Here is a 14,511-nt window from a genome sequence, read left to right on the forward strand (position 1 = left end):
TTGTTATAGGCTATACCCCAATACAAAATGTTTTTGGTGTTAAGAAAATTAAAGAAAGAAAAAAAAAAAGCCCCACCTCTTTGTGTTTCTGAGGCAGGAACATGCCTTCTAGATTTCATCTTCCAGGATAAGGCTGGGAATTCTCCTGGGAAACTCCTTTCCAGCCTGTGAGAGCCAGAGGCCCACTTATGGCCTCTTCAGGGCTTTTTTTAGGCTGAGGAGGGTGAGGGCTACAGATATGTAGACAACCTGCCTTGGCTGCTCCAGCAAGGTGCACTTGGGGAAGGAAAGCTCTGAGTGGGGAGCAGGAGGCATGAATGAAGAGGGAGAAAGGAGTCACACATTTACATTTGCAGAGAGGTCTAAAATCAGCATGGTTCCCAAGAGATCCAAAGTGGATAAGCAGACCCTCAGTCTGCAATAACTCATTCTCCTGTCCAGAACCCCAGCCAACAGCTGTCTCTGATGGGGTGGCGGCATTTCATAATCTCTTTGACTCCAGAGCCTCACTGTGAAGCTGTCCCCAGAGCTGAAGGAGCATCTTTTTTCTGAGAGTGGACTGTGAATCTGATTCATCTGGGAAGCCCGCCTGGAAAGCCCTGTGGAGCAGGGTACGGCAGAGGGGACGAGTGCATGTGTGTGCATGCTAAGCCACTTGTCATGTCTGACTCTTTGTGACCCTATGAGCTGTAGCCCCCCCAGGCTCCTCTGTCCATGGGGATTTTCCAAACAAGAATACTGGAATGGGTTGTCACGCCCTCCTCCAGGGGATCTTCCCAATTCAGGGATTCAACTTGTGTCTCTTCTGTCTCCTGATTGGCAGGTGGGTTCTTTACCACTAGTGCCACTTGGGAAGCCTGAGGGGAGAAGTGGATGCATTTAAAGCCACCCCTTTCACAAGGCTTTCTGAGAAGGTGGGTCATCTGTACTGCTATAGGAACTCTGAGGTGTTGCTCGTGGGAGGGTGACTTGGTACAACCACTTGGGAGAACTTGTCACATTACATAGGAGAATCCAGGATGTGCAAAACTAACCCAGCAATTCCATTCTTGATTACGTGTCCTAGAACAGCAGCTCTCAAGGCTTTTGGTTTCAGGACCCCCTTTCACTATGAAATATTGTTTAGGGTGCCAAATAACTTTTGCTTGGGTGAGTTATATTGACCAATATTTACCACACTAGAAATTAAACCCAAGAATTTGATAACCTATTAATGCATTTACAAGTAACAATAAAAATGCATTACATAACCAACAAATAACATTTATGAAAAATAATTATTTTCTAAAACAAAACAACTTAGTGGGAAGAATGCCATTGTTTCATAATCTTGCAAATCTGAGTTAATAGAAGACAGCTGGAATTCTCATATCTGCTTCTGCATCTCTGTGTTATCTCATGTACTTGGTGGAAAACTTCACCATTTACTTATGAGAGTATGAAAGCAAAAAAGCCAAAAAATCTTTATATTATTATGAAAACAGTTTTGACTTCTCAGATCCCCTCCTCCACCCCCGCCAAGATCATCTCAGGGGTGCCCAGAAAACATTTCTTACTTCGACCCCAGGAGAAAAGTACAAGCATGCTCAGAGTGGTCTTACTTGTAACAGCAAAAAGAAACCTGACTTAAATGTTTATAAATAATAGAAGTGATAAATTGTGATATATTCATAGTATCGCTGAATCTCACAAACAATACTTTGCAAAAAACAATAAAATATGATTTCATGTTCATAGAGTTCAAAAACATAAAGTATATTATTTAGTGATATAAATATATGGCAAAATCTTAAAGAAAAGCAAGGACGATGGTTAACACTGGGGAAGAGGGAAAGAATACCACCACTGCCAAGGGATATACATGGAATTTCAGAAATACTTCTGTTTCAGTTCAGTTCAATTCAGTCACTCAGTTGTGTCCGACTCTTTGCGACCCCATGAATCGCAGCAAGCCAGGCCTCCCTGTCCATCACCATCTCCCGGAGTTCACTCAAACTCACGTCCATCGAGTCGGTGATGCCATCCAGCCATCTCATCCTCTGTCGTCCCCTTCTCCTGCCCCCTATCCCTCCCAGCATCAGAGTCTTTTCCAATGAGTCAACTCTTCGCATCAGGTGGCCAAAGCATTGGAGTTTCAGCTTTAGCATCAGTCCTTTGAAAGTGAAAGTGAAAAGTGAAGTCGCTTAGTCGTGTCCGACTCTTTGTGACCCGTGGACTGTAGCCCACCAAGCTCCTCCATCCACGGGATTCTCCAGGCAAGAATACTGCAGTGGGTTGCCATTTCCTTCTCCAGGGGATCTTCCTGACCCAGGGATCGAACCCAGGTCTCCCAGATTGCAGGCAGATGCTTTAACCTCTGCACCACCAGGGAAGGGAACAAATAGCCCCTGAAATCTCAACGGCTTAAATACATTAAAGATTCATTACAGGCCAGCTAATATGGCCTCCACCACTTGGTGTGTCTTGAATAAGTGTGGTGAGGAGAGGGATCATGATAAGACATGCACTAGGTCTTAGAGGCCATCCAGAAGAGGTGCTTGTTACTTCTGCTTACATCCTATTGGCCAGAGCAAGTCACATGGCCATGTGCATGTACATCTGATTATGTGCCCAGGAGGGAAATTGAGACATTCGGGCTATTTGGTATCGTTCTACTTCATTAGGATCATTTGGCTTTAAGTTGAGTGGTAGGTTCATAGAGTACTTGCTTAATTATTAATTTATACATAAATTTTATAAACACATTTACGCTTATCATATGCTATTTACGTATATGGGCTTCCCAGGTGGCTCAGTGGTAAAAAAAAATCCACCTACCAAGCAGGAGACATGGGTCGGGAACATCCCCTGGAGGAGGGCATGGCAACCCACCCCAGTATTTTTGCTGGGAAAATTCCATGGACAGGGGACCCTGGTGGGCTACAGTCCATAGGATTACAAAGAATCAGACACAACTTAGCAACTAAACAATGACAACAGCAACTATATATATATATATATATATATATATATATATATATATATATATATGTCTTATTTAAGTATATATATGTATTGGGCTTCCCTGGTGGTTAGAGGTTAAAGCATCTGCCTGGAATGCGGGAGACCCGGGGTTCGATCCCTAGGTCGGGAAGATCCCCTGGTGAAGGAAAATGGCAATCCACTCCAGTACTCTTGCCTGGAGAATCCCATCACGGAGGAGCCTGGTAGGCTACAGTCCATGGGGTCGCAAAGAGTTGGACATGACTGAGAGACTTCGCTTATTAGGTATAAAGTATTTGAAAGGAAGAAACAAAACAAAGAGAGAAAAAAGAATAAATCTTTAATATTTTTTATCCAAATACATAATTTGTATATTTGGATTTTTAAAAAGTGGAGGCCGAGAGAGGAGAAGGTGAGAGCTAAATTAAGAAACACTTGGAAGTCCTGGAGCAATGGTCTTTAAACTGGGGTAAACATATTCCCAGGGTCCATGAAGACACTCTAAAAGGTTGTAATACATATTCTATTAAAGAATCAGTTTCTAGATGCTCATTTCTAGATGTCCTCTTGACGAACATTGGTCTCGCTGAGAATACTCCTGTGTTTGAGCTGTTTTCTTTCCCCTTTCCTCTTTTCTAAGTGGCCTTTTCCCATATTTTTCAAAAGAAAGATGTGCTCCTTCTTGTCATTTTGTCCTTGATAAAAATCTCCAGACAGGAATCAAAGAGACAATTCAAAGTGTTGGTTCTAGCTGAGCAAGTGAATTACTCCACAGATAGGACTACAGACCTGTTTGCAAATCAGATGTTATCCCATCATTTTAACAAAGGTGAAGGAGAAACCAATGAACATTTAGTAATACACATGATAAATGATTAATAATGATCTTGTTATTATGCATGAATTCCGAAGGAGTTCAGAGAATCAAATAATAACTACAATAAATTCCCTCCATCCTGAACATGTTTTCTTAGCACTTACATTTTTTAAAGTGAAAAATTAAAGCTAGAATTGATGCTGAACCCACTCTCATTCTGGAAAGAGTAATATTTATCCATGGATATGTAGAGGGGAAAGCACCAACTGTCTCATTAAGAAAAGCATTTCCAAAATATTGTTTGGGATAATAATATTTTATTAAAATGTTCAATAAACCTGTGATATATTTATGTTATTTTGATGAATTGTGTATTACTACTAATTGTAATGATAACTCATTCTGTAAGAAAATCTTCTTGCTATAGACTAGCGCTGTCTAACAGAACTTGCTGTGATGATTGGATTTGCTCCATCCAATACAGCCCCATATGCCACGTGTTGCTATTAAATACCTGGAATGTGGCTAGTGTGAATGAGGATCTGAATTTCAAATTTTATTTATTTAAAAAAGTTTTAATAGTCACATGTGGCTAGTGGCTATATTGTTGGACAGCACAGCTTTAGAACTTTATGGCCATAGAAAAGGAAAAACTACTAAATTTGAATTTGTATACATTTTTAAGAGAAATATGATAAAGTGATTAATAAAGTATTTTAATCATAAATGTATATTATATTATGATAAAGTTTTATAGAGGAAGAGAAATGGAAATACAAATTCAAAGAGAAGAAGGAATAATGTAAAATTTCTTACTGTTAAGGAAGTGCACATTTGTGATATTTTTAAAAGGATGATGGAGGATATCAATTCCTTTAATATTTCAATTCTATTTGGATACATTTAAATTAGGGACAACAATGATTCTTAAATGTTTAAACTGTTAAAATATTTCGATTTATAGTGGACTTTTAATTTTTTTGCAGCTATTTAATCTTAAGATGAAAAATCTTAGACACCAATGTAAAAATGTTTGAGGGGAGTGTGTAATGACAGCCCCAAATGTAAAACTTCCCTAAAAAAAAAAAAAAAAACAAAATCCAAACAAATGAGCCAAAAATACAAAGTTGCCTGTCTCTTATGCACACATGTGTACACATACAGTCCCCCTAACAGACCCCCAATTCCACACTGGGCAATTACGGCACAGCCGGCTAATGAACCACACTTGGTTAGCAACTTGGGGTAGTCTGATCAGTTAGAACTCTTCAGAGGTGGGACAGCCTCAAAGAAGATTGTTAAGGATCAAAAGTTCATTTCAAAGTTGTTTATATTGCTGCAGCCTAAATCTGCTTGGCCTCAGCAGCCCTTGACAGACCACACACAGGTCTTTCGTGTTTGGCTTGGTTTTGGTGGAAACTGAGGCAAGGACCTGAGTTAGGTGCAGACCTAGGACAATGCACACAGGTCCCAAAGTGACTCAAACTGAAAAAATCGAGAGGAAGCAGAATCTAGGAGGCAGAGGTGACCCTCAGAACATAAGTCTGCTCTCCCCCTCCCCCCAAGGCCTTAGCCTCCCTGTGGAAGTGGGCTGGGGTTGGGAATTCAGGTGCTTTGTGTGTCACAGGGCATGCTGAACCCAGCGTGGTTATCCTCATTCGCCCATGGCCTCCCTGCAGTGTTGCTCAACTCCAGGTGTCAGGAATGGCTCAGCCCATTCCCAGTGGCAGCAAGAAGACAGGAGGCCCAGAAAAGACTGAGAGGCAGGGCACTGAATGACCCCAAGTCACCACCACCACCAACCCACCCCGGCGCTGTAGGGGACGGGAAAATATTCCTGTGACCCAGTGAGTGCTTCCCACGCAGGTGAGCGCTGCCAGCCAGAGGGGTGGAGGTGGGGAAGGGGGCAGGGCTGGGTATCCTGGCAAGTGAGTGGCAGGAGAGTGTCTTCACCTTGTGGGACCTGGGATTCCAGATCAGCAGCTCTGACTCAGCCTCTGATTGGCAAAGGTCAGGCCTCCCTTTCGCAAGGGCTTCCACTCTTGGCTGGGCCCTGCCCAGGTTAGGCAGGCAGGAGGCCTGATACTCTGCACTGACTTTGGGACCAGCTCCCAGGAAGCTGCAAGGGATCCAAGTGGTCTTGGCACCATTTCAAAGGCTGGCTTCAAGATGCTTTATCAGTGGGCTTTTGTACCAGGCCCAGGCTGAGGCTGCATAAGAACATGGAAGATGCCAGGGAAGTCAGAACAGCTTTTTAAAAATAAGGCTCAGACCATAGGCAGGTGCTTCCATACCACTTGGACCTTAGTGAAGGAAAAAGAGAACATCAGCCCAGGGGGGGAGAACACAACAGACACCTTCCTGTAGGAAGATGGGGGAATGACTGCAAGAGACATGGGGTGTCAAAGAAAGTCTGGATCTGCACCTTTTTTACTTTGACTGTCATGCCACTTGTCATCTCTGAATGCCTCAGAGCTTGATGTCGTATCACATGGTGAATGCCTGCGTGCGTGCGTGCTAAGTTGCTTCAGTTGTATCTGACTCTTTGCCACCCAATGAACTGTAGCCCACCAGGCTCCTCTATCCATGGGATTCCCCAGGCAAGAATACTGGAGTGGATTGCCATGTCCTCCTCCAGGGGATCTCCCTGCCATAGGGATCAAACCCACATCTTGCATGAGGCAAGCTAAAGAGGACTAACAGCCAACAACAATGTTGACGGCCACTAACACTGGCTCCTTGAAATAAATCTAGAAAACCCAATCATTCTCAGCCTTTATTTTATTTTATTTTTTTAGAAGAGTTTTTATTTTATTTTATTTTTTTTAAGTTTTTATTTTTTAAATTTTAAAATCTTTAATTCTTACATGCATTCCCAAACATGAACCCCCCTCCCACCTCCCTCCCCATAACATCTCTCTGTAATGCGACTCACATGACCTTTACCTGCATGATTAACTTCTGTAGACAGTGCCAGATTTTGATGCAACTGTCAAATGTGTGCAATTCCTGGGCCCTCATTTCATCTTTTTCTCTCCAACTTAGCAGCTCAGGAAGAATGCACGTAAGAGTATGGTCATTATAGGGTAACCTTGAATTGCTCTAAGTCATTAAAACAGTAAATTCTTTGCAAAACTGAGAATGAAATGAGGTTGCATCTCTTTTGTCAGTTCCATTACTTTGGCTCCAGCGTCATCTGCTCTACCGTAAGGATGGCCTTCTATCTTTCCCCAGGTCACTTGTTCTGTGATGAACCCAGGAAGTCCAGGTTCCTAGGATGATTATCTGAGATGCAACAGTGACTCCTGGTCTCTCTCTTTCTTTATTTTTTTTTGATATATATACAGTCTTTAATATAAACAGTTTATGACAAAAAGCAAGACAATTTTTGTTTAAAGCTGAAGAACTGAGGCTTAGAGGAATTAATTTAAAGATAATCTAACTTGGGATTTAGCATTTATATTTAACATTTCCAAAAATTTTTTCAACAATTAGAAGACTCCTGGTCTCTTGGACCACTGGAGCCACCTCAGATGCATGTCTTCAGCCTGGGAGCTCCTCAGTCACTGCCAAACGCAGGGTTCTTGGGTGGTCGCCAAAGCCCGAGGGGCCAGAGCCCATAGCAGCTTGTATGATTGCTGCCAGTTGGTAATTCCATGACCTTGTCTGAGCCTCAAAGCCTGTCCTGGTTGCTCCAACTTGCTCTAACCCTGAGTCTTGGACTTCTCTTGCTGCTAATCCTGGAGTCTGTGGCACAGCCAGGAGCCCTGGTGCAGGTCCCACTGGCAATTGTCCTTTGAGCCCAAGACAGGATGGTCCCTGGCCCCTCTCACCATGCTCAGCTAAGGCTGCTCCCCACTGGAGCCATGAGGAGCCACTGCCCCTGGGCAGCCTGTGCCAGGACAGCATGGGGGGACAGGTTCCCCTGTCTGCCTGTGGCAGACTGAGGACCACAGCTCCCTTCTCCTCTGCATTGCTATAGCCTGAGTCCACACCCAGTTCCTATCACTGAATGAGTGTCTTTCAAGGAGACAGACTCCTCAGTCATAAAGTCCTTGGAATCCATCTTGCAGCCAGGGGGTTGTGATTCAGTCTTTGAGAACTGCTGAACTTGGAGTTGTGCCCTCAGCACAAAGGTCTGCTCATCTCCAAACCAAGCCAAGCTCTGACGGCATCTTCTGTCTTGTTCTCAGAGGACCATGTTGCAGTGGTTTCGTGCCATGACATCAGTCGTGAATATTGGCTGCAGGCTGTGTTAGGGTGCCACTAGCTGCCCCGAGTACCAAGCCCCAAGTTCAGTGATTTAACACATTAGAAGTCTACTTACCACTCACATAAGAGTCTAGTGTGGCTGTTGCCATCGTGTGGCTTTTTCCATCCAAGGACCTGGAAGTCCTCTGCATCTAACTGATAGATGTAGAGAAGTCACATCCTCTTCTTTTTTTACGTCAGTAAAATATACATTAAATTTACCATTTAACCTTTTTAAAGTATATAGTTCAGTGGCAGGTACATGCACATTGCTTTGTAGCCATCACTGCTATCCATCTTCAGAACTTTTTCCTCTGTTTTTGGCTACACTGCTGGCAAGTGAGATCTTAGTTCCCTGACCAGGAATCAAACCCATGCCCTTTGCAATGACCATGCAGAGTCTTAACCATTGGGCTGCCAGGGAGCTCCCTAGAACTTTTTCATCTTCCCAAATGGAAACTCTTTCCCCAGTAAACACTAGCTCCTCATTTCCTGCTACCCCTTGGCTCCTAGCAACTATCATTCTACTGTCTGTCTTTGTGAATTCGGCTGCTCTAAATACCTCATATAAGTGGCCTCTTGTGATATTTGTCCTTTTGTGACTGGATTATTTTGTTTAGTACCATGTCTTCAAGTTTCACCCATGTTGTGGCACTTGTTAGAATTTCCTTCCCTTTGAAGGCTGAATAATATTCTATGGTATGTGTATACCACATTTTGTTTTCCCATTCATCCGTTAATGGACACTTGGGTTGTTTTAACCTCTTGGCTTTTCACACCCTCTTCTTAACCATCTTGACACGCAAGTGACATCTGTCATTTGATCCCATTCTTTAGGAGAACCTATTATATGGCCCCACCTACATACATAGGAAGCTGGGAAATGTAATCTCTGGCTGGGCAGCCACTTCCAGAAATAATTCAGCCAGGAAGATGAGGCATGATTTGTTGGTGGACAATTAGCTGTCCCTGCCATCCCCTCGCCTTTGTACTTCCTAGAACCACCATTTACTGTGGTCCAGGAAAAATGTCTTTTTTTTTTTTTTCTTCAGCTTCAGTTCCTAACTGGATGAAGGTTTTGAAGTCTCAATGTACTTTCAGCAAAAGCTGTAGTAACATTTGTGTAGTCTTTTGCATTTTTCATATGGTGTCATTGTTCTGATTCTGTCTCTACTGTTTTCTCACCAGCTGATGTTTGTAGAGCTCATTCTGCTACAATAAATCCAATAAGTAGTAATTATTAATCTCCACAGCAACACCAGGTTTGATCATCTTCCCCTTGTGTATAAGTGAACATATTGAGATTTGTTCACAGTTGTGTGTGCTTAGTCGCTCAGTCGTGTCCAACATTCTGCAACCCCATGCACAATCCAGGTAGTAAATTGTGACTCCATCTGTCTATCTGTACCTCTTGCTTAGGGAGCCATCCTATGGATTTGAGAAATAACCTTGATGTTCTTCAAAGGACACTTTGAGCCCCCAAACCAAACTCTGCCCCCAGAACACCCTCCTTGCTCTAGAAATGACAGACTCTCTCCTCTAGTACCCAAACGGAGCCCTCCCCTGGAGAATGTGGTGAGAGAGGGAGGCAAGATCCTTTCACTCTGGAACCTGTCCTGTGCTGCTGGTCCCTGGGAGCTTCCCAGGACCTTTGGAGCAAAAAAACAAAATGCCATCATGGCAGCAACATTCATGAAGCCGCTTCTGTGTTCCAGGCCCTGGGGATGCACGCAGGAATAAGAAATGATCCCTCCCCTCCAAAGACTGCATTGTCCGACCAGTGAGACAGACATGGGAATGAATGCTCTCATATCATATGACAAGCGATATAGACAAAGTGCTATGGAAATTTGGAAGAGGGAGTCATTAATTTTGCTTTGTTATGGCAAGCTACAGCAAGAAGGTGACATCAGAGTTGGGTGTAGACAACGGAGAGATGATTGGGGAGAGCTATTTTAGATAGAAGGGACTCAGTGGTGTTAAAGAATATGGTGTATTTGAGGATAAAGAGGAGGCACTGTGAGGGGAAAGCATGAGTCTAGACAGGGTGGGGGAAGACTTGAGGAGATTGGGTGGAGCCAGGGGTAAAGGGCCGTCATTCTACAGATGAGGCAAGGAGATTATTAACTGGAGACAAATGCAACCAGAGCCATCTAATACACAGCTTCCTCTGGCTAGGATGAACAATGGGAAATGGAACTGATCACCTGTTTCATTCATTCCAGTCCCATTCATTCCCAAAGGGCAGGCCCACCCCAGCCATCCTGTTGTCATCCCATATGCCACATAACTGGGTCATTCTGGGTAAAGGCCAGAGAAGAGACTGCCCGAGGATATCAGTACTCCCAAAATGACCCCTCCCCCTTGGCCTGTAGGTGAAGAGGAACTCATGACAGGTTTTTTCCCTCCCTAGTTGGCTTATAGGAGAGGATTAAGCTGAATCCCAAGTTGGTTATCTCAAAGCCAGGGTATCTATCCATTACCTGCATAGACAGAATTGAAGCCTGGGGGTGCCAGGAACACTGTGGCTTCTCTCTTGTCCCATGGCTGAGTGTGAAGGAGGTGGAGAGAGAAGGGAAAGAAGGTGGTGGAGAGAACAGAGAACAGTGTCAGAACCCAGTTCACCATCACACAGGTACTCACCAGCCCCTCACTCATAGTTCCTCACCCTCTTATATCAGGATGGGATCCCCAGCCTTCTAAGTAATTTACAGTTACAAGTGGAAAGCCAAGGGATTCTGGGCTAACAGTGAACCTGTGGTGAGAAATCAAACCCTGAAGGTGGCAGCTGCCCCGCCCAAGAAGCCAAAGCCCTTCTCTCACAGAGGCTGTGGGCCAGCGATGCTTTACTGAGAAGCCTGTGCCAACCTTGAGGGTACAGCGATGAAGGGGACATTCTTCCTGCCTTCAAGGACTTCACAGTCTGGTGGCAAAGACAGGCAGGTATACAGCTCCCAGCATCTTAGGTGCCATGCATTGTGTAAACTGTGATGAATTCTATCTAATCTCTTCAAATGAAACATCTAATCAAGATACTGGGTAATCTGGCCTCTTCTTCTTCAAACTTGCCCTCAGTGGGATCCATTTCCAATATTATGAAAGACATACTATATCATCATTCGCTAATCATAAATGACACCATGAAATTGATATAAAAATCTATTCAGAAAAACAATTCAGATTCTCCCATCAGCATATGTCATTCTGTGGCAAAGGTTCTAATTAGTTATATTATTTTCCTCTCCAATTTTGTTCTAGACTTCTAATGACTTTGTACAGCAAAGTTCTGGATTCCTTAATTCCTCTGAGCTCTGCCAGGTCTGGGGCTATTTTGGTATTCAGCAATGGGGCAGCTGAAACATTCGAAACTCAAGGCAGGGCCCACGATTGGGTTTGTAAGAAACCATGAGTCTAAGCTGCTGGTTAACATTCCTTAGCAGAACAGATTTTTTAAAGATCCAGGATCTATTTTGAAGGAGTGGAATTGAGGAAGTTAAGAAATGACTCTTGAGAGTCCTTCGGACAGCAAGGAGATCAAACTAGTCAATACTAAAGGAAATCAACCCTGAATATTCACTGGAAGGACTGATGCTGAGGCTGAATCTCCGATACTTCGGCCACCTGACAGGAAGAGCCGGCTCATTGTAAAAGACCCGATGCTGGGAAAGATTGAGGGCAGAAAGAGAAGGGGTTGACAGAGGATGAGATGGTTGGATGGATGGCATCATTGACTCAATGGACATGAGTCTGAGCAAACTCCAGAGAGAGTGAAAGACAGGGAAGCCTGGTGTGCTGCATGCAGTCCACGGGGTTGCAAAGAGTCGGATACGACTTAGTGATTAAGCAACAAGAAATGACGATGATAAGGATAAAAGGATCTTTGGATGAAAGTTATAGGAATATGAGTCTGAGCTCAAAACAATGAAAAATTTATCATAGTTGGAACCATCCAAGACTGGTGGAGGTAATGGGTGTTTGTTGATAGAGGCCAAGCAGAGGCAAGATGACAGTCATAGGGTCTTATACTGGGAGGGAGGTTGAATGAGATAAACTCTACAGCCCTTTGTGCTGAACTTGAGTCTTCACTCTGCTTTCAGCTGATGGAACAAACCTGGCCTGGCAACATCACCTTTCCTGGGCTCCATTTTATCATTGCTGAGTTGGATAGAGACAGCAATGGTCAGAACCCTCACTGACCACTGTGAGCGAACCCCAGACCATTAGCCCTGGGTCTCAAAGGTAAGTGAGCATAGTCTTGGGACCTCTGGATCCTCAGGTCCACCTGATGACTCGGAGATTCCTTTAATCTTCCACACTGGAGACTAGCCAGGCTGGTTTGTCTTGTTCTAATTATTATTTAGATGACTGTTTGGCTCACTCCTAGGCAAGGTTTAAATCAAGTCAGACCTGTTAATTGAATCAAAGTTATATAATCATATTTGGGCATTTAAGTGCAAACCAATTATTTCAAGCCCGAGCATCTTATACACAAGGAGGGAGTTCTGTTAAGTGTCGGGAATGTATGCTAATACATGAAGCCTAACCCCTAAAGTGGAGGGTGGAGCACTCCAGGGCACTCCTGTTTCGATGAGGCTGTTGTAATAGTTATTGCTCTGGGCACATTCTGGGAGGATGCTGGAAACATCTCAAACAAATATGACATTGACATTACCCCAGCTTGTCAAACCCATTACATTTGGAACATGTCTTTCTGTAGCATTTGGCTTGGCTTATAAATGCATTATCAAAATCTGTAAGAGGTGTTGCCGGCAGCCTTCCCTTGGCCTTTCTGGTCATCAACATTCCTTCCTCTCTTGACAAATATATGCCACAGGGCTCTGTTAGGCATTTCATTTTTTCACTTGGGCCTCTTTCTAGTTTCCAGTCTCAGTCCACAAGCCTCCAAACCTTGCAGTCCTCAAATACTAGCCTCCTCTGCAAAGAGAGAGGAAAACAGGGAGGAGTAAGTAAGGAAGTAATTGATGAGTTGATGGGATGGACTAGTAACATAAACCAACTCATCAGGAAGAAGATGCCAGACTCGAGATTGAAGTGTTTGCCCCTAAATGTTCTAAGGTGGGAATATAAACTGATGCAGCCACTATGGAGAACAGTATGGAGATTCCTTTAAAAAAAACCTAGGAATAAAACTACCATATGACCCAGCAATCCCATTACTGAGCATACACCCTGCAAAAACCGTAATTCAAAAAGACACATGTACCCCAATTTTCAGGCTTCCCCAGTGGCTCAGTGGTAAAGAACCTGCCTGCCAGCGCAGGAGATGCAGGAGACGTGGGTTCAATCTTTGGGTTGGGAAGATCCACTGGAGAAGGGCATGGCAGCTCAATCCGGCATTCTTGCTGGGAAAATCCAATGGACAGAAGAGCCTGACATGCTACAATGCATAGGGTCGCCAAGAGTCAGACATGACTGACGTGACTGAGCACCAGCACACCCCATTGTTCACTGTAGCACTGTTTACAAGGGCCAGGACGTGGAAGCAACCTAGATAGCCATTGACAGATGTGGTACATATATACAATGGATGTTACTCGCCATAAAAAGGAACAAATTAGAGGCAGTTGAAGCGGCTGAACCTAGATCCTATTATACAGAATGAAGTGAGTCAGAAAGAGAAAAACAAATATTGTATATTAATGCATCTATCTAGATATACGGTACTGAGGAACCTGTTTGCAAGGCAGGAAATAGAGAAAGGGCATAGGGAACAGTCTCCTGGACACAGTGCAGGAAGGAGAGGGTGGGATGAATTGGGAGAACAGCATTGAAACATATACATTGCAATATGTAAAATGGATAGCTAGTGGGAAGTTGCTGCATAACCCAGGAACCTCAACCCGGTGCTCTGTGACAACCTAGAGGGCTGGGATGGGGTGGGAGTTGGGAGGGAGGTTCAAGACAGGGGACATATGTATCCTGACATCTGATTCACATTGTTGTAAGGCAGAAACTAACACAACATTGTAAAGCAATTATCCTCCAATTAAAAATAAGTAATTTTTTAAGAAAAACACTCATCCAGGCCTCACAACCTCAAGGGGGCCTCTAGCCCGGAGGTTCCCTGTACATTCTTCACTCCACACTTGGAGAGCGAGGTACCAGGTGCCCATTTTCTGCCTGGTGTGAAGAACTGAGCTGGCAGGCTTTGCCAAGATAAGTCAGGCTGAGAAACAATCAGATGTCATTGCTGGAGATGGTGTGCTTGCAGAGGAAAAGGCATTTTCTGTCCTCACGTTTTGTCTGTGTCTCTAACACAAAAGCATCAGGTGCCTCTGAAGAGAAGCATTCTGGGGAGAGTTTCATCCTCACCACTGTCCTAATTAGGGAGCCCTTCAGCCTAGGAATTGCAAAAGCCAAGGAGGTACTGCTCACTCGAGGTGGGGACCTTGCTGCAGGTTTCATTGTAAACACATGGCTGAAGTGTGTCACACATGGGC

At 44.0% G+C, this 14,511-nt stretch overlaps 1 long non-coding RNA gene across 3 annotated transcripts in view; it reads left to right on the forward strand.

Moving 5' to 3' along the window:
• LOC138436822 (uncharacterized) overlaps positions 1 to 14,511 on the forward strand; it is a 136,862-nt gene that overhangs the window by 52,491 nt on the left and 69,860 nt on the right. For all 3 annotated transcript variants that reach the window (XR_011255637.1, XR_011255635.1, XR_011255636.1), the window contains exon 2: positions 12,148 to 12,289. This is a non-coding gene — a long non-coding RNA (uncharacterized lncRNA). The remainder of the gene's footprint in view (positions 1 to 12,147; positions 12,290 to 14,511) is intronic.

This window comes from Ovis canadensis, chromosome 3, assembly GCF_042477335.2.
Source record: "Ovis canadensis isolate MfBH-ARS-UI-01 breed Bighorn chromosome 3, ARS-UI_OviCan_v2, whole genome shotgun sequence".
NCBI lineage: Eukaryota > Metazoa > Chordata > Mammalia > Artiodactyla > Bovidae > Ovis > Ovis canadensis.